The following is a 24,576-nucleotide window of genomic DNA, read 5'->3' on the forward strand; positions in this document are numbered from 1 at the left end:
GTTACTGGACCCCTGTGCCGTAGTGAGGGGGTTTCCAGCCAAACACACAAAGCCATCAGGCAGAGGGGGAGAGAAGGGGGATTTAGGGAAAGGGGGTTGGCGGGGGCAAAAGAAAGTGAGGGAAACAGCTGCTGAGTGGTAGGGGAGGGTGAAGGGGAAGCCAAAGAAAAAAATTAGAGGGAGGGGGTTCCTCTCTTTCTTTTCTATGCCAGTGAAATAAATTACTTTTATGTTTGTGCCCCGTCTAGGATACTTTATTAAGGTTGACCAACCCCGACTTGGAAAACACTCTAGGCCCCAGAACACTGTCACAAACACATTCAATACACTCACCTGCTCTGAGAAGCACAACTGAAACTCATAGCAAAGTATCCTCTCCAGAACATACTGAAAACAGTATCTTGAAAATTAAATAAAATTAACTTCTTTTTTTAAAATCCAGACGACAGCGCACATTTCGTCTTATCACATTCCCAGCTCTCAAAGATACACTACATGTCCACATTGAATCCCCACCTCCCATTAATTCTATTCTATTCCCTTGTCTGTGGAATGTTCCTTATTAGAATGCTGGTGTCACTCCAGAGCTGGGACACACACAGCGCTGACAGCTCTGCTTAACACAGATGGCGATGACAGCCCTAGACTGCCTTTTAACATGAAACCAGGAGGAGGGAGGGTACAGGTGGGACCCTCACCTTTAGCCCCGTTCTAAACCTGGAATGTTCCTTTACATGTATGGTACACAGTACCAGGGCCTTCGGGCGTGCTGGAGTAATATGGCCTTCCGTATTAGTAGTAAAATGCACATGTGTTACTTAGAAGGGACCTGTCGAAACTTATGCAATTGTTACCCGAAGAAAATGGGAGACTGTCCTGCTTTTTCAATTTCAGTCAGCGAAAAGGTTACATTTTTATATATTTATTTTCACCATGGGAGGGTCATGTAATTTGTAAATCAATTCAAATGTCAGTATGTGTCAGCATTTTGGAATTTAAGTAGAGTAAAAAAATACAAACCGAAATTAGCCTACAACCATGCAGTTTACAGTCCTAGACAATAATTGTGTACTCACTTGATAACAATAATATTCTCCTCATTGCACTGTGTTGTTGTAGCCTAGGTAGAATAATGTTGTCTAAAAACATAGGCCTAATCAATAGTGGAGTTTTGCGTGCCTGACTGCTGCAGAGCGCAGCCTGGAGGAATGCACAACTCTACCATTTCATAATCCAACTTTTTTTTCTTACACTTTGACAGGTAAATATTTAACTAATTAGGCCACTCATATCAAGCTAATATTTTGCTCATTTCGGCTTCACAACTCTAGCCTCACTCTTCTAGCTATTCCCGTGAGCATTAGGCTATAGGCTACAAGACTCTCCGCTATTCCTCTTCTCATGAAATCCTAGGAAAAGTCATAGGCTATAAAAGCTACAGGAGATGAACTTTTCTGCATTTTTAATACTAGGCCTGATAGGATGTGTGGAGAGAAGCAGGCTTGCTCTTACTAATTGCTTAATGTAAAATAGGCCTAGGCCAAATGAACTGTCGGGGAAAGTGGCGGAGAGAGAGTGCATCACAGGCCAGTGATAATAACATTGTTGCACTTGTGTAGCCTATTAAAATGGTTTCAGAGGACAGACTGATGAGCACAGTGAAAAAGAGCCAAATGAATTGACATCCAATCGAAAAATGGAAATCATTTGCAAACCACTTGAGCAACATGTAAAAAGATACACAGGCTAAACAGAGTTTGTTGTTGAATTTCTACATTTTTAAATTAAAATACGAGTTTCTAGATTTTTTCCATTCGGCTACATGAAGCCTACACTGAAGTACTATTTGCAGTTGTCACTAAGACAATGAACACACCCTAAAGCATCTGTGCGACCACCTTATTAATAGGCCTACAGCGGATGCTGTATAGGATGCTAGGTAAAAATATATATTCCTCCTCAGGGGGAGGGACATCCATTTTCATTACAAAGAGGTCAGATTACCTCCAGGCATCCCTCAATATAAATAACTTCCAGTCCCTAAGAACCGGTATAAAATGTTTAGGTAATATAGTATGTGTTAGGTATAGTATGCGTGTTAAAACGAGTGTGCGACGGGCCCCCCAAAAAGTATATGCAAAAAAAAGTGTGTACGTTAGGTAGGCTAAACCCCTATGTAGCAGACAGACCGCTGGTGTGACCAGGGGGGGGGGGTGACAGGCCTGGTGTGGTTGTTTGGTACTGTAGCCCTGAGCACTGTCCAAATACAGCTGTTACTGCTGCATGGATCCCACTAACCAAACCGAGCAGCGCCACAAAACAGGCTTGCAACAGGAGGGCCAAAAGGAATGGTTTGTCGCAGAACAGCAAACCTCCACGCCCCACTGTTTATTTCTGTTTTAGAGGCTACTCTCCCCCTTTCTCTCCCCTTCGCTTTCCCCCGCTCTCCTGGCAGGGCCTTTCAAATTTACATTAAAATGACAGGTTGCCAAAAATAGTGCAGAATGTGTAGGAGACTGTAGACATAACAGGAGAGATGGAAAGAGGCCAGACAAATACAGGCCTTATGGACAGCAGTGAGTGAGTGAGTGGACATTCCCATACTGTAGGCCAGAGCTTTTCATCAGAAACCTAGGTTCCCTACAACTGTGGGGTCAGTTAGTGTTTCTCAAATGGTTTTTGTACCAAGGACCAGCAAGCTACGGTTCCTGCTTAGGGACAGAGCAGACTAAACTATATAGGTTTGAGACCATAAATTGATGGCTTGGGGGTGAACATGACAAGTGGGTTTATTATGTCTGGTCAGTCCCAGCTTAATAACATGAATACAATCAAAACGAGACTTTCCATTGGATCAAACCAGCTTGTGATGGTCAAGATCCCTGATAACCCCATCTCTGCAGTCTCCTCTACCACTAACAGCTTCATCCCATGGTCACTTTAGGTCTGAGTTAATATTTTTGGGACGAAGGAATGCGTTCTCCCCACAACATTAAAACCCACAGTTTCCCAGTTTGACTTCAGCTACAACTGATCAATTTAGAACGCTGGAATCTGCCCTACTTGCATAAAAATGCCACCAGTCGTCATGGGGAGATTCCACGCCAGGAGAACCAAAATATATTTGCCCCATCTCAGATTGTTCTGGCACTTCTAACATAGAAACTTCATTGGCAAGAATAATGTTAGACATGATTTTACATTTATCACAAACAATTTTAGGAAATCATGATGAAAGTAGCCATTTAAGGCCTTTCTTAGACCTATACATGCGTCTTGTAAGACCCTATGATCCGTGAACCGTACATAATACAGACAACATCTTGCTTTCATTATACTCCTTAGTGTGGTCTAAAATAAGGAGTATGTCTAGATTCTGAAATACAATATTTCACATTCATTTACTCAACAACAAAAAAGTGCCTTTTTTTATTTTGTTAATTTTTAAAGACACATTGTTTGGAACAATATACTCAACAAGTACATAATTTTTTAGAGTGGGCTCTGTACTAATTTTGAAGTTGATGATAAATGTTATGAGCACCACCAAAACAGTGAATGGGAAATGGATTCAAAGGGAACTCCCTCTACTGGTGAATGTTCAATCCTAAAGGGGGGCTGTGATTGGTTAATGACCTATATTGTCAATATCTATGTATAAAATGTTGTCATATCTTAAAAAATACCAGAAAGCCCACTCTGGTAATTCTACGTGCTTGAAGTCTTCCTCCCGATTACGTTTCTATGTGGGAATTGAAAGAACAATCTGAGTTACCAAAAGCTCTTTGGGCTATGCTGGCGTGGAATCGCCCCATGGGAACATTCTCCAACTGCCAGTCCAGTCGGGCGGTGACCCTCTCTCTGGGTCAGATCTTATTGGTCATTAAATAGCCATAAAACTACTACTTATCAACATGATGAGGCCAATACGATAGGCCCCATAGGGATTGAGATTAATCATTGGTAAGAGTGGGTCTTGAGAACTCTGCAGTGTGGAATAGGTTTGCCATTCTGTGGACGCACAAATATAAAAATGTCTGTTTAATGACTGTTTTTATTATCATACACAAATGTTTTATTAGGAATGTTTGTGGATTAAAATAGTGTGTTGTGGGTATGTAACTGGACTGGGATGGAGGGCAGGTTTTCAGTGGGAAAATGGTAGAGAGATGGCATGAGACTCAAGAGTAGAGTACAAAGGGTGTCTTTTCACAAGCGGACATCTGAACAGTGCGGATCTCAAAGAAACATTTAATTGGCTTAAGCTGCTGTGTCAAATCCCATCGCCTGACTAACACAGTAGACACACACACCATATGGGTGTTAATCTTCAGCTGTCTGTGCCAACCTTTAACAGTTCTAAACGTACGCCTAGGATGGCCACTGCTGGGGGGATCCGGGGGTAAATTAATATAGGGGAAATACTGCACGCACACAATTAGAGTGTCTAAAGCCCGCCACGTTTCATGCTCAGGCAGAGAGAAGTAGAGGTAAATTACAGGGGTATAACCCGTCCCCCTGACAAGCACTCACTGTTCTGTATAGGCCAAGTGGCCTCCTATAGAGAGGGGGAGGGGGGGGTGCTGTACAGGGGTTAAGACATCCCAAACCCTCAGACCTGTGGCATACATCCCTCACACAGAGAAGCACACAGACGCACCAGTACATTGGGACAGAACACAGCTCTGTTAGCCAGTAGGCATGGCGTGACATGGTTGGAACTGAGCAGGATCCCTTAATTAGGGACAACAGAACAAGAGAGCTTGTCCAAGACCTGTCTGTGCATGCCGAACAGACACTCTCTCCCTCTCTCAAATGTCAGGGCTGGGTTTATCCTCCATTTTGTAAAATTACATGTTAACATGTACTAAGTCCACTGTACTACCACCCCAACCCCACTACTGTATAGTAGGCTAAGTGGCCATCAACAGACAAGCACATAGACCTTCAAATAATCATGCCTGCCTTCTTGTTCCCTGAATTAGCCTATTGAGTACGCTACAGTTCACCCACAGGGTATTTCAGTCTCACCCAGTAGGTGACCTCTGACCTTTCAGGGTTGAATGTACATGGCCATGCCACCACCCTTTTGGGATGAACGAGAGGCAAGTGTATAGACAAACCCTTGTCAAGGCCATCACAAAACGCACACACCATGCACGGGCACGAACACGCCTCAAGAAAGTTGAAGATCTGCAGATTGTGTGTTTGTAAGCGAGAGAGTGTGTACAATTTCAAATACATTTAAGAGTTGCAGTTATAAAAATGTGCCTCTTCAAAAATTGTTGTTTAACAAGAGAAGTATTTAGGTAGGCTAATCATCAAGGTATGTATTAAAGTATTCGCAAAGGTAGCGATTTGAGACGGTAGAAGAATAGCTACAACTTTCTCTTCTTTCTAACCATGTAATTTTGTGACATGTTTTTACTGTAAACCCCTCCTACATGCTATAAGTGGTAGTTGTTGTGTAGAACACACATACTTATTTACAGTTGTGAGATAAACAGTCACTAACCACTGAGATTTGACATAATGTTAAATAAAATGAGTCAGGAGATTTGTGTCTGAACCTCTTCAGTACTGTAGTCACCTCTGACCTTTGACCAGTGAATTCCAGCCATGTCAGGGCAGTGTGAGCTCTCACCTCGAGACTAAGGGACCACCCACTGGTGGATGTCTGACTGCCGTCAATTTCACGCGATTCTATGTGTACTCCCGGCTGGCAAACACTACCGGTGTGTCCATGCCTTAAAAGTGCATCAGACTGAAGTTTCCACCAGTAAATCGACTCTCTCCCAAATAGCTACCATATGTACTTACAATATATATATACACACACACACACACACACACACACACACACACACACACACACACACACACACACACACACACACACACACACACACACACACACACACACACACACACACACACACACACACACACACACACACACACACAATATAGGTCACAGGATGCCATCTTTCCAACAAGCCAGTTTGTCAAATTTCTGCCCTGCTAGAGCTGCCCCGGTCAACTGTAAGTGCTGTTATTGTGAAGTGGTAACGTCAAGGAGAAACAGCTCAGCCGCGAAGTGGTAGGCCACACAAACTCACAGAACGGGACCGCCGAGTGCTGAAGCGTGTAAAAATCATCTGTCCTCGGTTGCAACACTCATTACTGAGTTCGTTGAGAGCTTCATGAAATGGATTCCCATGGCCGAGCAGCCGCACAAGCCTAAGATCACCATGTGCAATGCCAAGCGTTAGCTGGAGTGGTATAAAGCTCGCCTCCATTGGACTCTGGAGCAGTAGAAACGCATTCTCTGGAGTGATGAATCACGCTTCACCATCTGGCAGTCTGACGGACGAATGTGGGTTTGGTGGATTCCAGGAGAACGCTACCTGCCCAAAAGCATAGTGCCAACTGTAAAGTTTGGTGGAGGGGGAATAATGGTCTGGGGCTGTTTTTCATGGTTCGGGCTAGGCCCCTTAGTTCCAGTGAAGGGAAGTCTTAAACGCTACAGCATAACAATGACATTATAGACGATTCTGTGCTTCCAACTTTGTGGCAACAGTTTGGGGAAAGCCCTTTCCTGTTTCAGCATGACAGTGCCCCGTGCATAAAGCAAGGTCCATAAAGAAATTATCTGTTAAGATTGGTGGAAGAACTTGACCTGCCAGCCAGACCTAAACGCCCAACGTCAGTGCCCGACCTCATTAATGCACGTGGCTGAATAGAAGCAAGTCCCTGCAGAAATTTACCAACATCTTGTGGAAAGCCTTCCCAGAAGAGTGGAGGCTGTTATAGCAGCAAAGGGGGGGGCCAACTCCATATTAATGCCCATGATTTTGGAATGAGATGTTTGACGAGCAGGTTTCTACATACTTTTGTTCATATAGTGTACAAGTTTCATACTAGCACTCAGCTTTGTGGGTTAAAACTGAGACTTCCCTGCTTTCTGGAGCTTGAGACTCCCTCAGTGTGTGTGTGCGCATTGTATTTAAATCAGGGCAAGGTTCTGTATGTAGGTGATCTGAATATAGGCCCGTGGGTAAAGAGCTCAGGTCAGTTGGTAGTCATGCATCTCTAGATCATGTCTTTGGAGCAGTTTAACCGTCAACACGTTCAAAAATGTCACAACAGTAAACGTCTTCATTGCTGTCACTATGAGAAAAAAAAGGTTAAGAAGGTATTTACAGACTTTATCCTGCGGAAAAAAACTCTTAATACTCAGGTCTTAAAATAGATTTTTAGCTTGTTGGGAAATACCTGTTTAAAATGAGGATGAAAGAGAGTGAATGACAAACTAAACAGTGCAGTTAAATGTTATTGCAGCAGCCTTATGACAGCAAGCTGTTCTATAGTGGACAATGATTTCCGTCAGTCCTTATGACAGCAAGCTGTTCTATAGTGGACAATGATTTCCGTCAGTCCTTATGACAGCAAGCTGTTCTATAGTGGACAATGATTTCCGTCAGTCCTTATGACAGCAAGCTGTTCTATAGTGGACAATGATTTCCGTCAGTCCTTATGACAGCAAGCTGTTCTATAGTGGACAATGATTTCCGTCAGTCCTTATGACAGCAAGCTGTTCTATAGTGGACAATGATTTCCGTCAGTCCTTATGACAGCAAGCTGTTCTATAGTGGACAATGATTTCCGTCAGTCCTTATGACAGCAAGCTGTTCTATAGTGGACAATGATTTCCGTCAGTCCTTATGACAGCAAGCTGTTCTATAGTGGACAATGATTTCCGTCAGTCCTTATGACAGCAAGCTGTTCTATAGTGGACAATGATTTCCGTCAGTCCTTATGACAGCAAGCTGTTCTATAGTGGACAATGATTTCCGTCAGTCCTTATGACAGCAAGCTGTTCTATAGTGGACAATGATTTCCGTCAGTCCTTATGACAGCAAGCTGTTCTATAGTGGACAATGATTTCCGTCAGTCCTTATGACAGCAAGCTGTTCTATAGTGGACAATGATTTCCGTCAGTCCTTATGACAGCAAGCTGTTCTATAGTGGACAATGATTTCCGTCAGTCCTTATGACAGCAAGCTGTTCTATAGTGGACAATGATTTCCGTCAGTCCTTATGACAGCAAGCTGTTCTATAGTGGACAATGATTTCCGTCAGTCCTTATGACAGCAAGCTGTTCTATAGTGGACAATGATTTCCGTCAGTCCTTATGACAGCAAGCTGTTCTATAGTGGACAATGATTTCCGTCAGTCCTTATGACAGCAAGCTGTTCTATAGTGGACAATGATTTCCGTCAGTCCTTATGACAGCAAGCTGTTCTATAGTGGACAATGATTTCCGTCAGTCCTTATGACAGCAAGCTGTTCTATAGTGGACAATGATTTCCGTCAGTCCTTATGACAGCAAGCTGTTCTATAGTGGACAATGATTTCCGTCAGTCCTTATGACAGCAAGCTGTTCTATAGTGGACAATGATTTCCGTCAGTCCTTATGACAGCAAGCTGTTCTATAGTGGACAATGATTTCCGTCAGTCCTTATGACAGCAAGCTGTTCTATAGTGGACAATGATTTCCGTCAGTCCTTATGACAGCAAGCTGTTCTATAGTGGACAATGATTTCCGTCAGTCCTTATGACAGCAAGCTGTTCTATAGTGGACAATGATTTCCGTCAGTCCTTATGACAGCATAAATACTTCAATTATTGACACAAAGCTCCCTCCTGCAGGGACATTCCAGACTCTAGGCCCCCAAAATAATTTGCTCTCCAAAAGGAAATCCTGGGATGTTTGTACGGGGGATGGGGGTGGGGGCAAACCCTCCCTCTAGCAGTGCACTGCTCAGCGCTCATACACAACAAACCAAAAATATCAGCGAGCACCGAGCAGTGTCCAACAGGTCCCTGCCTGCCCCTTTCTGCCTCCAGTTTGGGCCACGGAAACAGTGGCTGGACACACACAGGCACATACATTTCTGAGGACTTCAGGAAACAAATGCTGATGCTCGTCAGTCCGCCATCCTTCGACAAACAAACACGTGGGTCAGACGACAGAGTTTCCATAAAGAGCAACAGGAAGCAGCACTCACAGCAGATGTCCCCTTATCAAGGCTGCAGGTGACCACTACAACACACACAACACTAACAAACGTTAATGCAACACAAACAAAACAAACACCCTCCTGTCCATAAACTGTCAATCTTTACATCCACATCATTATTAATACACAATCTGGTTGCAATGGAGAGTGAGTAGCAGGGCCATGAACCAAGTCACACTGATTTGCATGTTGGTTAAGAGCACCCTTTGCATTGAGGCCCTTTTGCATGCAAAATCCCAACAGGAGCAGAGGGAGAGGAGAGAGGGGAGGGTAGGGATGTTCTCTGCTTCAAAAGGCACCAGAGCCTTCAGTACCTGGAGCTTCCAAACTGATATCTGCCATTTAGTCTTCAGATGAATGGAATTAATGAGAGGGGTATTAGTATGGCCTTTACATTCTCACAACATATCTCAAATTATAATGCTCTGTACACAAGTCAGTGTGTGAGTGCATGCATAAGTGTTTGTATTTGTGCATTTTGTGTTATTGTGTGCAATAGCCAAAATGTCTGATTGTGGCAAGGAAAATGACGAGCTCAGGTTCAAGCTGAACGTCTTGCTTGTTGGCACAGCTCACTTCCTTTTGCTGTACGGCAAGCAGGAAAGGCCATTCAGCTGTGCAGGAAGACAAACACATGCCAGTTTGACAGGGCCAATTTGGTGTTTTCCTCATCAGCAAGGACAAACAGCGAAGCCCCCCCCCCACCCCTTTCTGGTTTAAAACAAGCACACAGTGCTCTGGCTAGGCGCAGAGATATCTTAAGTTAGCGATATCTTACAAAAGTTCACTTCCTCATCTTGTTGCTCCTATTTTCTCCTTCTAAAAGAGAAAGTCATGGCTGAAGTCATGGATTTGCCTGGAACAACACAGACAGGTGAGTCTGATTTCCTCCTATTCAATACCAACCATACCCCAACACACAAAACATCACAACACAGGCAGTATGTTGTATAGTATTAGAATCAAATATAAAGTCAAATCTGAACCTTAAAGCGCAGACAATTTCTCGCTTGTGTCTTTTTGCCAAGCAAAACTTTTCGTGGAGGTACAACGCTGCGCAGACCCCTCTGGTACATTAAACGTCGTCCAGATATGTTGAGTTCTTCTTGTAGGCCTATTTGGCGGGGAAACTGAAGCGAGCTCTATAGCCTGTCGCCTGTTTCTGAGACTTTTATTAAGGAATGTGAAACAATGTGTCTGTTTGTTGCTTTTCATTAAATCATGCATAGCTCTTCTTTTTTGACCTAAAATAAGTTTGTTCATATGGGCAGAATATTATCTATAGGCTATAGCATACCAAATGTTGATCAGTTATGAAAATAAAACAGTTAATGAGAGTGAAAAAAAACAGATCCTGTAAAGTACAGATGTTTGGAAGTTTCAATTATACTCGGTCACATGACTAGCCTATAGAAATGTAAACATTGTGATGTTAGAGAGTAAGTAACTATAGCCTATGATTTAAGGGACTACAGTCAATTTGTAACTGGGCTCTCACCATCATCAATGTCATCATCATTAGGATATTCACATAATTCAAATTGAATCAACTCACATGTGCATCTCAATCCCCACCATGTATTCATTGATATAAGTGAGGAGACACACATTGGGTCTAACAACAATAGATCTATACGGTGATCACCAACCGGTCGATCACGATCGACTGGTCGATCTCCTAGGCATTCGTAGTCGGTTACCAAACTTTGATGTAAAAATGAAAAATACAACTTTTTATTTTCAGTTTAGTGCTGTTGGCGGTAGGTGAACTTGATTCAGCTGCCCTAGTGGCGGGAAGGACAAGGGTTCCCATTTTTAACCATTTCATGCGTCTGAAAGACTGGTTATGGCTCACATCAACACAATCATCCCAGAAACCACAGACGACGTAATCTCTATTGCACTCTGCACTGCCCTTTCCCACCAGGACAAAAATAACACCTATGTGAGAATGCTATTCATTGGCTACAGCTCAGCGTTCAACACCATACTGCCCTCAACGCTCATCACTAAGTTAAAAACCCTTGGACTAAACACCTCCTCCTGCAACTGGATCCTAGATTTCCTGACGGGCCGCCCCCAGGTGGTAAGGGTAGGTAACAACTAGGGATGCACAATATTTAAAAAATACAAAAATAAAATAAATAAAAACATTTACAAATAAATGTTATTTAAAAAATATATATATATTTATTTATTTTAAATCGGTGAACATATCGAAATCGGACGATGTTAGCTAAAAATGCCAACATCGGTATCACCCAGTTTTGGATCTGACCCACATACTTTTATTTTGAAGGCAAACCGCAAAGTCCACTATTGTGCCTAATCCTCATTGTGGCAGATAGATGGGTCCGACCACCAGTAATCAAATAAGAACTGTCTTATATATTAGGGTTATTTTAGGTGATGACACCTAGTTATATAGTTAGCTAGCTAACGATATCCGTTTCAGTAGCTTATGTCGTTTTGCTATGTTTTTGGGGAAGAACATTGTTTACATCCATGAGCTAGCTAGCTTTTTTTTAATGACCAGCACTATAGGTGCGCGAGACAACTTTACCGACATCATAGCATACGTATCGATGAACCATTGTGACATATGAAATACAGGTAATAGTGTAATCAATGTGTAATTACTATGTAAAAAATTTATGAACGTGTTAAATTATTGTGACGTGCAGTCATATTCAGATCCTTATTGGTCAACAAGCTTATTTGACATATATCTTTTTTGACACGCAAAGACCCAAACGGCGTTCCATAGAAATCCTGCTTGAGAATGAAACGACTGAAGAAATGAACGAAACAGCACAGTAAGTAAGTGAAAGACATAGGTTTTGATTATGTTTTACTGTTAATGGGGACATACGTAAATGCCAACAAATTAATTTTTGGGTCAGTGTGGTGTGTGTGTGTGTGTGTGTGTAACCTTTATTTAACTAGGAAAGTCAGTTAAGAACAAATTCTTATTTTACAATGACGGCCTACCCCGGGCAAAACCTCCCCTAACCCGGACGACACTAGGCAAATTGTGCACCGCCCTATGGGACTCCCAACCACAGCCAGATGTGATAGAGCCTGGATTTGAACCAGGGTCTGTAGTGACACCTCTAGCACTGAGATGCAGTGCCTTAGACCGATGTGTGACTCAGGAAACAGCTGCTATTTTTATAAGTAAGTTCATGGTTAAGTTGTTATTCAACACTGTCAACACTTTGTTAAACACTTTTTTATAAGAAGTTAAATGTGAGTTCTCCCTAATTCCACTCACGCTACAACCAGCACTGCAGCTGCAATGAATGAGTAAAGCAAAGTGTTGTTTCGATAAGCTTGCGTTGTTATTATTAGCAGCTTGTGTCTTTTTTAATAGAGGAATATTTCAGTCTCTGGTCATAGGAGAAACAACATGAATTGGTGCATGAGGCAGAAATAATGCAGTGCGACTTGAGTTTCACCATTAGCTGGAAGACAGTGTCCCCTTTTCTCAGCGGAGGGAGGGAGAGCGGAGGGAGGGAGAGCGGAGGGAAGTGAGTCAGGTGAGAGGCAGCCTCAACGCTGCTCCCTCCCCTCAGACTGAACATCAGTAAAATAAAAAAGCTAATTAGGGTCCTTCAGCTGTGCCTCACAAGTAATACAAATAATCTATTATCATTATATACTTACATTGTTAAATATAATTTCAAAATTGTCTGAGAAGAACAACATTGGCAGGGCAATTCAAGCATAGACAGTATGCAGTGATAATGTATTGGGCCTATAGCCTACTGCAGACACCTCATTGCTACAGAACTGTTTTTAATTGGTTAATGTTGCATAGGCTTATGTTTATTAAGTCATGTTTTTTCTTTTTATCTGAGCGGTAGATCTCGGCTTGCTTTTGGACTCTGAAAGTGATCTTGACTCAGAAAAGGTTGGTGACCACTGATCTAGGACTATAATTTAATATTTCTTTGTCATGACATTTCATAACCTGATTAGCAGATATTTTTGTTTATAAAGCACACTCGGCAACTAATTTGCGGTCATTCTAAATAAAATGTCCTGAATAATGGAAAGGACAATACCATTGGGTATTGCACAATAGCCTACACAATTGCACACAGTGGACTAGGTGTCCAATCCGACACACAGAAACATGTGAAGTTCGGAATGACAATTTCATCACCATACTGTGAGCTTTGCCATTTCTAAAAATAAGTATTTGGGTGTTTTTGAAGCCTTTGTTCATGTTTTTGTTCAAGGCCCCCATACTACACATTGAGAATGAGGAAGTGATTCGCTGTTTGTGGTAAGTTTCTCAAAAACCTGATTTCACAAAACAATGTGCCTGGACCCTTCTATAACATCTGTTTCCATAAAACATTTAGATGTGGTTGTAAAAAAGAACACTTCTCCTTTAAATCATTACCTTGATGCTTTCTTACTAGAACCTGCTGTAAATAAAGCAGACAATATCAATTTAATCACTTGACTCATTCAGAAAATGATTTACTGGATCAGCTGATGATGGTCAACAATAGGCCTATCACAATACATGCCAGACTAAACAACTGGCCACCAAAAGCGCATCTAACAAGTAGTCCGTTAGTCCATGTATAATTATTGAAGAACCACGTTAATGATGAATCAAGTTAAAGGTGACTTTCAGTTAGCGTAGGCTATAGAAACGTTCGATATTGCAATCACATACACCATTTTGCTGATAAATGTTTGTCAGCAGCCGTTTGGTGCACCATCAGAATATCATCCCATCAGGTGTCAATGGGATGATTTTCAGATGTTTTATTCGAATTAAGCTTCCATAACAGCGAAACTGTTCAACCAGCACAAAGTCTGGACACTTTCCTACCTGTGCAGGCCAGTCACATTTCTATCTCTGATTTTCATATCGAAAGAAATGCAGCCTATTAACTGACAGACTTTCCATTTTGGTGCCGATCACTAGTAGCCTAGTAATATTTATCCAATCTATTAGAGATATTCAGTATGTTGCTGACATACAATAGTTAGATTTTAGAGCAAATTGAAATAACGAATTATTAAAAAAGTTCAAAATAACTTATGCAGGATATTAAATATTCTGCACAGTGGCTAACTCCTATTAGTAGGTTAACTTAGATGCAATTTTTCAAGTAATCTGCCCGACTCTGTTTTATTTATTTTTAGTCAACAAGGAAGGCAAAATATAAAATAGATATAGCATAAACTAGATATAGCACAAAAAGCTTATTCAAATTTTGAGCACAAATGTATTTACATCCCTGTTACTGAGCATTATATAAAATCATCCAGCATTAAATTATTGCGAATGTATTAAAAATGGAAAACAGAAAAACCTAAGAATTCAGACCCTTTGCTATGAGACTCGAAATTGAGCTCAGGTGAATCCTGTTTCCATTCATCATCCTTGAGATGTGTCTACAACTTGATTGGAGTCCACCTGTGGTAAATTCAATTGATTGGAAATTATTTGGAAAGGCACACCTGTCTATATTAGAGGTTGACCGATTAATTAGGGCTGATTTCAAGTTTTCTTAACAATCGGTAATCGGCATTTTTGGACACCGATTATGGCCGATTACGTTGCACTCCACGAGGAGACCGCCTGGCAGGCTGACTACCTGTTACGCGAGTGCAGCAAGGAGCCAAGGTAAGTTGCTAGCTAGCATTAAACTTATCTTAACATAATCACTAGTTAACTACACATGGTTGATGATAATACTAGTTTATCTAGCGTGTCCTGCGTTGCATATAATCGATGCGGTGCCTGTTAATTTATCATCGAATCACAGCCTACTTCACCAAACGGGTGATGATTTAACAAGCGCATTCGCAAAGAAAGCACTGTCGTTGCACCAATGTGTACCTAACCATAAACCTCAATGCCTTTCTTAAAATCATTACACAAGTATATATTTTTAAACCTGCATATTTAGTTAAGAGAAATTCATGTTAGCAGGCAATATTAACTAGGGAAATTGTGTCACTTCTCTTGCGTTTTGTGCAAGCAGAGTCAGGGTATATGCAGCAGATTGGGCTGCCTGGCTCGTTGCGAACTGTGTGAAGACCATTTCTTCCTAACAAAGACCGTAATTAATTTGCCAGAATTGTACATAATTATGACATAACATTGAAGGTTGTGCAATTTAACAGAAATCTTTAGACTTACGGATGCCACCCGTTAGATAAAATATGGAACGGTTCCGTATTTCACTGAAAGTGTCAGGATTTGGCCAGGATTGTTCCGGTTTTCGCCACTAAATGCCCCCATTGTGCTTTTTTGACCCTTTTGTTTTCCCTTGTTTCCAGTTATTATTTGCACCTGTGCCTCGTTTCCCTTGAATGTATTTAAACCCTTAGTTTTCCTCAGTTCTTTGCTCTGTGTTTGAATGTTAGCACCCAGCCCCAGCGATGCTGTGAACATTTGTTACTCCAGTTGGACTCTTGAGGTACTCTGTTTTTGATCTCGTTTATTTTTTGATTATCTTTTGAGGTTTTTTCCTGCTGTACCTACCAACTTGTGGATTTACCTTTTGACTTGGAGGATTACCTTTTTCTCTTGGAATTACTTTTGCCTGAAGGACTTTCCTTTTTTACTTTATTAAAACACCGTCTCAAGTACTGCTGTGTCTGCCTCATCTTCTGGGTTCTGCCGACTATTAGTGGCTCAGTTTGCTAAGTGACTGTTTCTCACACCGGAGACCCGAGTTCATAACCGGGTCCTGACAGAAAGAATAAACGTTTTGTTTTCGAAATGATAGTTTCCGGATTTGACCATATTAATGACCTAAGGCTCGTATTTCTGTGTGTTATTATATTATAATTAAGTCTATGATTTGATATTTGATAGAGCAGTCTGACTGAGCGGTGGTAGGCAGCAGCAGGCTCGTAAGCATTCATTCAAACAGCACTTTCCTGCATTTGCCAGCAGCTCTTTGCTGTGCTTCAAGCATTGCGCCGTTTATGACTTGAAGCCTATCAACTCCCGAGATTAGGCTGGCAATACTATAGTGCCTATAAGAACATCCAATAGTCAAAGGTATATGATATACAAATGGTAAAGAGAGAAAGTCCTATAATTGGCAACGTGGGTGTGGTTATATCCTGCCTGTTTGGCCCTGTCTGGGGGTATCATCGGATGGAGCCACAGTGTCTCCTGACCCCTCCTGTCTCAGCCTCCAGTATTTATGCTGCAGTAGTTTGTGTCGGGGGGTTAGGGTCAGTCTGTTATATCTGGAGTATTTCTCCTCTTATCCGGTGTCCTGTGTGAATTTAAGTATGCTCTCTCTAATTCTCTCTCTCGGAGGACCTGAACCCTAGGACCTGTAGGAATCGGAGGGTGAGGGCTAGGGCCATTCCCCCCAGAAATGTCTGAGAACCTGCAGGTGCCTTGGTGGAAGAGTTGGGTAACATCTCACAGCAAGAACTGGCAAATCTGGTGCAGTCCATGAGGAGGAGATGCACTGCAGTACATATTGCAGCTGGTGGCCACACCAGATACTGACTGTTACTTTTGATTTTGATCCCCCCTTTGTTCAGGAACATATTATTCCATTTGTTAGTCACATGTCTGTGGAACTTGTTTCGTTTATGTCTCAGTTGTTGAATCTTATGTTCATACAAATATTTACACATGTTAATGCAATCCCGTTAACGGGATGATATGACAACAGCCAGTGAAAGTGCAGGGCGCCAAATTCAAACAACAGAAATCTCATAATTAAAATTCCTCAAACATACATGTATCTTATACCATTTTAAAGGTAATCTTGTTGTTAATCCCACCAAAGTGTCCGATTTCAAATAGGCTTTACAGCGAAAGCACCACAAACGATTGTTAGGTCACCGCAACATCACAGAAAAACAGTCATTTTTCCAGCCAAAGACAGGAGTCACAAAAAGCAGAATTAGAGATAAAATTAATCACTAACATTTGATGATCTTCATCAGATGACACTCATAGGACTTCATGTTACACAATACATATATGTTTTGTTCGATAAAGCTCATATTTATATCCAAAAACCTCAGTTTACATTGGCAACATGTTCAGAAATGCCTCCAAAATATCCGGAGAAATTGCAGAGAGCCACGTTAAATAACATAAATACTCATCATAAACTTTGATGAAAGATACATGTTTACATAGAATTAAAGATACACTTGTTCTTAATGCAACCGCTGTGTCAGATTTCAAAAAGCTTTACGGCAAAAGCACAATATTCAATCATCTGAGAACAGCGTTCAGCCACAAAAGGAAGCCATACAGTTACCCGCCAAATTGTGCAGTCAACAAAAATCTTCACTTAACCTTTGCTGATCTTCATCGGAATGCACTCCCAGGACTCCCACTTCCACAAGAAATGTTTGTTTTGTTCGGTAATGTCCATCATTTATGTCCAAATCGCTATTTTTGTTAGCGTGTTTGGTAAACAAATCGAAAGTCAGAAAGCGCGTTCACTAAAAGCTGACGAAATGTCAAAAAGTTCCGTAACAGTCAGTAGAAACATGTCAAACGATGTATTGAATCAATCTTTAGAATGTTTTTAACATAAATCTTCAGTAACGTTCCAACCGGAGAATTACATTGACTTCAGATGTGCGATGGAACAGAGCTCCCTCTCATGTGAACGTGCATGGTCAGAGCATGGCCAGGTCATGGTAGACCTGACTATTTCCTGTCTCCTTCGGCCCCACTTCACAGTAGAGGCATCAGACAAGGTTCTACAGACTGTTGACATCTAGTGGAAGCCGTAGGAAGTGCAAACTCATCCATATCCCACTGTGTGTTCTGTAGGGGCTGTGTTGAAAATCGACCAACCTCAGAATTCCCACTTACTGTTTGGATTTTTTCTCAGGTTTTTGCCTGCCATATATATGAGTTCTGTTATACTCACAGATACTCACAGACATTCAAACAGTTTTAGAAACTTCAGAGTGTTTTCTATCCAATACGAATAATAATATGCATATATTAGCAACTGGGACTGAGGAGCAGGCAGTTTACTATGGGCACCTCTGTGCACCTTTCATCCAAGCTACTCAATACTGCCCCTACAGGCATAAGAAGTTTTCTGAAAATAAACGCAGTTGACAGTGAGGACGTTTACACACACATATATATATATTGCCACCCCAGGGTCACGCACTACTTACAAAGCAAATTTAGAAATGTATTAATCAAAAACATAAAATACCATCAAATATTTTTAAAATACCATATGATATTTTGGCCATATCGCCCAGCCCTACATTCCCCTTCTCTCCTACCTTCCCCCTCCAGACTTCCCTTCCCCCTCCTGTACACTCCATGCCTCAGCTCCCAAACGTGACCTCACAGCAGGGAGGCTAGCCAGTAGCAGGTGAAAGGTCGTGAACCACCATACAAAAGACCCTCTACTGCTCCTGTAGAGGGGGGGGTCTAAGCCCCACCCCCCACGCTCCCCAAAACAGTGTCAAACAGCCAAGACCAAAGCTACTGAGGATTTGGTGATCACACTGGGCAACAGATTATAGTAGTAGTATTATACAGGAAAAAGTCAGGAAGAATAAACAACAGTTCCGTTTAATCTCCCAAAGGCCATCTCCCTATTCATTCACCTACAAACGATCCCCCCCCCATCTCTCTGCAGTATCTCTACCTTCAGTAAGTATACTACCCCGTGTTGGAAAATATTTGCGATATGCCTTTCATGTCTGATGGCAGAGTCACAGTTGGGTCTCTTCCGTCTACAGTGTGTTTGAACTTGAAGCACAATCTGGAACTCCTTAGAGAAGAGCGGAGATAAAAGTGTAGGGTTTCAGTGGACATCAGGGTGCCGTCATCTCACACACACTAACACGCACACAACCCTCACACAAAAGCTCAACTTCAAGCTCTGCTTCCAGCAGGTTTTCTATCTGTAGTGCAGTACACAGAGGGCAGGTTGTGGATTTCATTTAATTGAGGATGTCATTCTGAGAGTGAGAAATTAAATGTTATACAACACAGACAGGAACAGGTCCAAAGGCATACTGTGGAAGTGGAGCCATCCCTGTAAAGAGCCAACCTAGTAACAGCTACAGAACACAGTGAGGGACGGCTGTGCTCTCTTAAATCTGCCCTGCAGGCTACAGCGCAGCATAGTCTTCCCAACTTTCCCACCAGACAGTGACCACTAAGTAAAAGAACAGGGAGTGGTGATAGAAGGGCTTATTCTAGATCAGGTGTTGTACATTCGAGAATAAGAGGGGCGGGGCCTGGAGAATGCAGAGTTGTTGAACACACTCTCGCGTCCACCTACCGCCTATCCCCCCCCACCATGTGAAACTGTCACAAACCACTGGAAGCGCACCCCCCTCCCACACCCCCACTGCCCCCTCGTATAAACCGAGCACGTCATTAGAGCACCAGTAAATCACTAGGGAGGTGTCACTGGGAGTACTGGGGGATCAGTGGGGGGGGGGGGGGTGAGGTCACTTCCTCTCCGGTTACATTCTCACGAGATTTAAGTGCCAGTGTAAACACCTGCACCCTGGACTGAAGAGCTGTAGGGCTCCCTGGGCAGGTGGTGCTGTATCCCAGTGGTGTGACAGGCAGGTTTCCTACTCCTTCCCTTCATATCCATTGATATACAAGGACTTGATAGGTGTAATTTATGTTGACGAAACCTATCCAATCACTTTACAAGCCAGAGGTAATGAAGGAAAGTTATGGTTACTCAGGCCTGGTACTATGTGTAGGATTTCTTTCTGATCTGTTATGCTGATGAAGTCACCTCTAGCACTCTTCAGAGAAAGCAGAAAAGGCCATTTCTCTGCAAATCTTGTCAATGGCACAAAAATTGACAATATTTCCACTACAACAACAATCAAAAAACTATGTATGTCATGTACAGAAACTACCCTTCTGAATCCAGTGCCAAGTATTATTACATTAACACACACACACACAAAGCCAACAAACCTATACTGCACATGGCACCCATCTCCCAGTCACACATTTTGCCTGCACATGGTCAGCAAAAGGTACCAAAGATCAATTCTGCTGTATAGCCTTCAGTGTTCCATGACAATTCCTGGGATGTTAGAGAAAACGACAACAGGGTGTTGATCTAAATCTTCAATGACAGACCCTCTGGACATAAACTCAACATAATAGCCATGTGTGTAACTTTAACTTGTCTTTGAGTACATTTCAAACACACCCTTGGAAAGCGCCTCGAAACTTTTTATCCACGACCACATGCAGAGTGGACTGGCTATGACGATATTTCAGACGTCTGCAAGAATGTTGAGATGAAGTGTCAATCATCTAACCGTCACTGGGTCCTGATGAGGCAACTAGCGATGTCTTCATAGGTTCAGAACAGTGAACAAGTTTGTAATGTCTTTCCCCAATCATGTGCAGAATAGCATTTCAGATTAAACACGTATTCAGCACTTACTTGCTTTCTTTGACGCTTTGAAAGGATTTGACCGTCCTAACCTTCGACATCCTGTCCGTGAAAACGTATTCACTCTCACGGGAGAGAAGCTGTTCTTCATTGAGCTTCCGTTTTACCTGCAAAACTTCGGTAAACAACCGCCAGCAGCGACGCTCTGAGGAAACAACAATGTTTTTTCATCAAATGAATTGGCCATTTTCATGAATAGAAGTTCATAATCAAGGTATGTACTTTGACATGTAATATTCCGTTGAATACGCGCATGCATACATTAATTATTTGCAGGTGTCTAGCTCAGGGGTCATGTGTGCTGAAGGAACGAGCTTCAATTAAAGATCCAAATAGGTCCTAGGTCCACTGTCTCAAATGCAGCCTTATTCAATCATTCATGTAGCCTACACCCAAAGCTGAATTTTAAAAAAAGTCTAAATACCATCCTTGAATTGACATTCTTGTTGTATTCCATTTCTTTCCAATAATGATTCACTTGATATTTTATGATTTATTCAGGACATTAAATAATATCGAAAGGCACAAATATAATGGGGAAAGTACAATCTGGAGTTCAACTAAACAAGAGATAAGGACCAAGAATGACATGACATTATTGCTTACTGGTATGAGTGGCATTTCCATTTCTTCCATTTATGAAACAAACCTTTCTTCCCAGTGGCATCACATCAATGTGGACATCTATAAGTACCTAGGTGTCTGGCTAGACTGCAAACTCTCCTTCCAGACTCATATCAAACATCTCCAATCCAAAATCAAATCTAGAGTCGGCTTTCTATTTCGCAACAAAGCCTCCTTCACTCACGCCGCCAAACTTACCCTAGTAAAACTGACTATCCTACCGATCCTCGACTTCGGCGATGTCATCTACAAAATAGCTTCCAATACTCTACTCAGCAAACTGGATGCAGTTTATCACAGTGCCATCCGTTTTGTTACTAAAGCACCTTATACCACCCACCACTGCGACCTGTATGCTCTAGTCGGCTGGCCCTCGCTACATGTTCGTCGTCAGACCCACTGGCTCCAGGTCATCTACAAGGCTATACTAGGTAAAGCGCCGCCTTATCTCAGTTCACTGGTCACGATGGCAACATCCACCCGTAGCACGCGCTCCAGCAGGTGTATCTCACTGATCATCCCTAAAGCCAAAACCTCATTTGGCCGCCTTTCCTTCCAGTTCTCTGTTGCCTGCGACTGGAACGAATTGCAAAAATCTCTGAAGTTGGAGACTTTTATCTCCCTCAACAACTTTAAACATCTGCTATCTGAGCAGCTAACCGATCGCTGCAGCTGTACATAGTCCATCGGTATATAGCCCACCCAATTTACCTACCTCATCCCCATACTGTTTTTATTTATTTACTTTTCTGCTCTTTTGCACACCAGTATCTCTACTTGCACATGATCATCTGATGATTTATCATCCCAGTGTTAATCTGCTAAATTGTAATTATTCACTCCTATGGCCTATTTATTGCCTACCTCCTCATGCCTTTTGCACACATTGTATATAGATTTTCTTTTTCCCCCCTACTATGTTATTGACTTGTTTATTGTTTACTCCATGTGTAACTCTGTGTTGTTGTCTGTTCACACTGCTATGCTTTATCTTGGCCAGGTCGCAGTTGCAAATGAGAACTTGTTCTCAACTAGCCTACCTGGTTAAATAAAGGTGAAAAAAAATATTTTAAAAAATAAACTTGAGCCTCTGGAATGCCTTTAACTCAATGTAGATGTGGACACAAGACATAGATCCAGAGGGTTTCAACATGACATCACAGTGACGTCTGATTCCTCTGATGTCTAGAGAGAATATTTTATGACAAGGTCTCTTCATGTTAGAATTGATGACACTTCCACTTCTGTATAAGGACTTTGTGACATGTAAAAAAGGGCGTTATAAATCAATTTGATTGATTGATTTACAGATTATTGTTTATCATATTATTCTATTATTTGTGTGTTCCGCTTCACCAGTTGTTCAATTGTGATTCAATTTTGCTCAAAAGATCAGGAATATGGATATGACATTTTCTTTCATGTTTACCAGTTGTATGTCCCCCTGAAGAAGTCAATGCCTATACTGCATTTGTATTGTTATCAGTTCAAAAGTTAGATGGCTAGTTTTGGACTTTGGTATACAGAGGTCAGTAATACACTACCACAATGCCCCAAACCAACCCCCAAGCAGAACTGGCTAGCCTCAGTTCATGGCCAGTCCATTGGGGCCATCCATCCATGTAGTGCCTAAGGGTGTGTACTAGATTACATCGACGGAGCATTACATTAAATAAGTGGAACTGGCTGGGGGTACTGGAAGAGAGTTTCGGAAAACACTGAGTTAAGAGGACCATCCATGTTGAGCCTGAGGGCGTGTTGAGGCTTCAGTAACTCCAACTGTCACTAGGCACGGGCAGAGACGGACACACCAATTACATCAATGAGATTCTCAATGGTCCTATGTAATCGTATAGACAGACAGTCTTTATTGAGTTCACACTACTGAGCCATCACATTACCTCTACGTTACTACACATTGCTACTCTTCTGTCTGAGTGCTATCATTCATGTGAGGTACATGCTCATTTTGAATGTACACAGGAAAACTGTCCTATATGATCTCAGTGTTTTCAGTGTTTGTGGTTGGCCTTGTCAAATGCACAAACAGGGGATGAACCTAGGAAAGGTATTTTGTCTTTTGTTTTTTTCATTTTCAAAGCTAAAAAAAGAAAAAGTAAAAACATTAAACCAAATGATTGGAACGTATTATATTAGCAAGTGCATCATGGTTTTATTCCATTGTTCCTTTGTTTGGCCTAAACAATGGGTTACGTAGATAATCAAATGCACCCACGTGAATTTAGAATGATGACAGCAATGTCATCAACTGTCTAGATTTTTTTATATCTGATTTTATAATCTATTTGATTAGATATGCAGTCCAGGTACGTTGCTAAGGTCATTGCACAGTGGAAGAAAAACATGATGTTATTGTCACGTGTCCCTCTCTGGCCTCCAGGTGACCAGGCTGTTCATTATGGCGCACACCTGTCACCATTGTTACACGCACCTGCGTGTCATCAGACTCACCTGGACTCCATCACCTCCCTGATTACCTTCCCTATATACAGTTGAAGTCGGACGTTGGAGTCATTAAAACTCGTTTTCAACCACTTCACACATTTCTTGTTAACAAACTATAGTTTTGGCAAGTTGGTTAGGACATCTACTTTGTGCATGACACAAGTAATTTTTCCAACAAATGTTTACAGACAGATTATTTCACTTATAATTCACTGTATCACAATTCCAGTGGGTCAGAAGTTTACATACACTAAGTTGACTGTGCCTTTAAACAGCTTGGAAAATTCCAGAAAATTATGTAATGGCTTTAGAAGCTTCTGATAGGCTAATTGACATTATTTGAGTTAATTGGAGGTGTACATGTGGATGTATTTCAAGGCCTACCTTCAAACTCAGTGCCTCTTTGCTTGACATCATGGGAAAATCAAAAAATCAAAAGAAATCAGCCAAGACTATTTGTAGTCCTCCACAAGTCTGGTTCATCCTTGGGAGCAATTTCCAAATGCCTGAAGGTACCACGTCCATCTGTACAAACAATAGTACGCAAGTATAAGCACCATGGGACCATGCAGCCGTCATACCGCTCAGGAAGGAGACGCGTTCTGTCTCCTAGAGATGAACGTACTTTGGTGCGAAAAGTGCAAATCAATCCCAGAACAACAGCAAAGGACCTTGTGAAGTTGCTGGAGGAAACATGTACAAAAGTATCTATATCCACAGTAAAACGAGTCCTATATCGACATAACCTGAAAGGCCGCTCAGCAAGGAAGAAGCCACTGCTCCGAAACTGCCATAAAAAAGCCAGACTACGGTTTGCAACTGCATTTGTCATACTTTTTGGAGAAATGTCCCGTGGTCTGATGAAAGAAAAATTGAACTGTTTGGGGTGGTTTGTTTAGTTTTTGTATTGTCTAGGGGGGTTTTGTCTTGTCTAGGGTTTTTTGGTTATCTATGGGGATTTTGTA

Source organism: Salvelinus alpinus, chromosome 8 (genome assembly GCF_045679555.1).
Source record: "Salvelinus alpinus chromosome 8, SLU_Salpinus.1, whole genome shotgun sequence".
In the NCBI taxonomy this organism is placed as follows: domain Eukaryota; kingdom Metazoa; phylum Chordata; class Actinopteri; order Salmoniformes; family Salmonidae; genus Salvelinus; species Salvelinus alpinus.